Here is a 4,059-nt window from a genome sequence, read left to right as displayed (position 1 = left end):
AGGGGGACAGAGGGGAGGGAAGGGGGAGTGGGAAACAATGGGAAAGGGGGAAAACCAACCACTGTAGTTCTATGATTTACTAATACTGGCATCAGTGCTAAGGAAGTGGCTTTGCTTACACTGATTGCTCATTCCTACACTGATGGTGTCTCAGGTGGCAGCACAAGCATTTGTGTAGTGAGTGCCCAAACTCATTGGGATTTAAAAGTAGCAGCAAGAATGAAAACAAAAGCAAAACAACTCTCTCCCAGCTCGGCATTAAGCACACACTACTGTCGCATTTGTAATGAATAGTTCTGTTTGTGTGAGGAAGAGTGTGATACAGGGACACAAACAGGTAGGTGGGAAGTGTGCCGCCTCTTTGGTGGCACGGGTGGCTTCTGCCTGTTTAAGCTGTACTGTTGGGTTCTGTCTTACACTGTGTGAAATGGACCAGTTTGGATCAACTTGAACATTTTTTACTGGTAACGTAACTGAAAGTATTCTGCCTGTCAGTGTTTGTGAGGATCCCTGCTCTGGAACACCCGAGGAATATGAATTTGAACAAAGTGCCATCTTCTGCGTCTGTGACCAGTGCTTTGAACTGTGATATGCAGGCATTTTTCTGACACGGGTTTTGTTTGGTGTGTGGAAATGTTAATGAGAAATCCTCTGATGACATTGTCAGTTCTAAACTAGAGGCTCTGGAATAGTTTGTGATGATTTGTGTGGCTTACAATGCATCAGCAACTGGGAAGCTGGGGTGTGTAGGAGTGCACACTGTGATCTTCTGCATGAGCGCTCTGAATATTGCCTCCCAAACTTGAGACATGTCTCCTACCTTCTCTGCTTGCAGTTGTATATCTCATGTAGAAAAGAAGATGTAGTTTGAAGCTGATTTCCATGTAAACATAGCTACCTCCATCACAGTGCTTGAGTGTCTGTAGAAATCAAGCATAGGAATTTTTGCGTGTCTCATCAACATAGAAAATACCAGACAGGCTTTTAGGAAAGGTACATTAGTTATGGCTTTAGTTTGTCTGTTGGTCCATCAGTAAGCATAGAGTTGTTCTATGGTATGTGAACGTTCCATAGCAGATTAAAAATAGTAATAGTAGTAATAATTTCAAAATTATTATTAAAAAAAGAATTCTTCTAGATCTTAGGCTTTGAGCTCCTTATGTTGGGTGGAATAGAGTGCCACATCGAGTGCTGGGGTTTTTTGTGCATCATAAGATAGGAGAAACATTATACTATAATCAAACCTGTAGGTTTTTTTTTTTTCCTTTTTTATGTATCTTTTAATACCTGTGGTGGTCCAAGATGAAATACTGGCTCAGATGGACTACTGATCTACTATTTAAGATTTTTGCCTGTAAACCCTCATAACTTGAATTACTTTCAGAAATTAAGCAACAATAAGTACAGATTTTTCAAGTGCTTTAATTGCAGAAGCTGTAATTGGATTTCAGAAGACATGTACAGCTTAGAGGAATGTCTAAAACTACATTGAAAGTTATCATTTTTATTGTATGTTTAGCTTGCCTCCACACCTGAGAAGTTGTCACGATTTCAAAAAAGCCTGAGGGAAAGACAGTTTGCTTGTTGAGCACTGGAACAGGCTGCCTAGAGCAGTGGTTGAGTCGCCATCCCTGGAGGGATTTGAAAGACTGTAGATGAGGTGCTTAGGGACATGATTTAGTGGTGGACTTGGAAGTGTGAGGTTAGTGGTTGGACTCTGATCTTAAGAGTCTTTTCCAACCTAAATGATTCTATGGTTTGATTATTTTTAAGCTTCCTTACAGAGTTGAGGGGATTAAAACAAAGCTGTAAATGGCTTGAGACTTACTAGTGGAATGAAGTACCTATTTCTATATTCCAAGTTACCTCAGTGAAAGCAACTGAAATGTTTTTTTTTATTTACTCAGTTCCACTTGATGCACAAGAGATGATACTTAGAGCATTTGTGAAAAGTGTAAATTCTGTCTTTTTTCTAGTTCTGGTTTTCTATGAATCTCTTCTTTTGAAGAAGGGATGAGCTAAAGGCTGGGTTAGTTGCTTATTTCATTAACCTCACCGTAGTTGTTGACTGTGTGTTGAGGTCCTAAAAATAGTTCTTTCTACTGGATGGTGTAATACATCTCAGTTTGAGTTAATGTGTTTGTAAGACTCGCTCTATTTCTAAGGATATTAAAGAAGCATACCCCCAAGGGTGTGGTTTTTTTTTAATTTACAGGCAATATGATTTTGTTGACAGCAATGCTGAAAACTTAAAGGAGCTTGTTCAAAGGTGTTCATAATTGTAGGATTAGTCAACAAACTGCAGGTGAGAGAGAACTTGTCAGTGCATTTTTGTGGTTACTCTTTCAGCACTGATCCTCTTTCAGATAATGCTGATCATGTCAAATACTATAAAAAACCTATACCAAACATTCACAAAATACAATGAGAAACAACTAAAGAAACAGGAGGCTTTCTATAGACTCTGGTTGTGACAGGCTGTTTTGAAGACTAGCATTAGAAAGCTTTAAATAGAATATTGGTTGGAAACACTGAAAAAGGACTTGAAGAAAAGGAAATCCAAGTTCTGTGGTTTTTCCATTTGAAGTCTGTTAGGTGTGTTTGTAAGAGATGTTGTTGTCCGAGCTTTTTCTTATTGGAGCAAAGTCAAGTAACTGTTTAGAACTGCAAGCCTATAAAAGAAGACTTCACTATACTCCTACCTATAGTTTAAAATATGTAATGTACAGTCCCAAGGTGCTGATTTTTACCTCCAGAACTGATAAGACAAAACTATATTCTTTAACCTCAGAATACCGATTCACATTATTCATCTGGCTGCCCTTTTGATGTTTTGGTTAGTCTAATTATACCAACTGAAGTAGTAACTCTAGTGACATTACAGTCTGTACGAACACTACTTGAACAATACTTGAAATTCCCCAGCTCACTTTTTGAAGAGTAATCCTTTCTGAAGGGTTTGGAAGTACCCTGAAAAGAGTGCTAATGTTTAGCTAAAAAGTACAGCTACCAGCTGGCAATAGGTAAGAAAGTCAATAGAAATGTGTTCTTAGCAAAACAAATACCAAGCGACCTTATTTTTAATTTCACTTGAGAATGTGCCTTGTAATCAATGCTCTGTAAAAACTTTAGCAAAAGTAGTGTGGTCGTTTCAAGGAACAGACCTAAAAGAAAAAACGTTACAAAAATCTTGGGAAGAAAGTGTAGTGTCTTGATTGAGAAATTCTAGTGCTTGTACAATGTAGGAAGATGATGAGAGGAATCGGCATGTATTTGTTTGGGGACAGACTTACTTTTTATTGTCTATGGAAAAGCTAACTGAACTTTTCTCTAAGTACTGTGAAGCTGATTAAAGAATAAATGCCAGTTTCTCACACAATCTTGTGCCAAACCAGCGTGTTCCATGTACCGTGAAACACCTCGAGGTGCTGGTCCATAAGGGAGTTTCTTTTGTGTTCACAGTACTAATTCTGCTGGCAATTACGCTAAGTACTGTTGGATGAGGGGCACCTAGAGAGCCTGTAGGACTTGAAGCAATGGGGGAGCAATTATAAACTGTACAGAAAGAGAAAAATGAAAGCTGGAGGATATGGTTAGAAGGAGAGAGATTAGATAAGTACAGTAGTTGTGGATTAATTCATCAACAGTTGTTCTGGATCGTGGAATTAATTCCAGAGCCCTAATGGACCATAACTATCTTTTGAGTCTCTTAGGATGGTATACTGCTTCTGTCTCATGATACCAGTAAGTACAGTGATACTACGGAGGGTCTGTTGGACAAGGGATCTTTGGAGAGCGGTAGGAAGTCTGTCAGGGATGTAGATACTCATCTGCTTGAAGGACTGAGATCTGTTTCTGTCTGTATTGCAACCAGGGTAATACTTTGTGCTGAGGCTGGTGTCCATCTTTACAAGAGCTTTTTTCTGGGACTTCATGTGAGGGAGAAGCATCCTTCCGCATCTCTTGTTTTTGTCCTGCAGCTGCTCCTTGTTTTTGTAGTGAAGAGACTGTGTAGGTGCTTTTGCTGTAACTTCTGAATGTAAGGGCAGAAGCGCAGAC

This window comes from Antrostomus carolinensis, unplaced genomic scaffold, assembly GCF_000700745.2.
Source record: "Antrostomus carolinensis isolate BGI_N321 unplaced genomic scaffold, ASM70074v2 scaffold6244, whole genome shotgun sequence".
NCBI classification, from domain to species: Eukaryota; Metazoa; Chordata; class Aves; order Caprimulgiformes; family Caprimulgidae; genus Antrostomus; species Antrostomus carolinensis.
The sequence above is the reverse complement of the archived record's forward strand: the minus strand, read 5'-3'. Positions refer to the sequence as shown.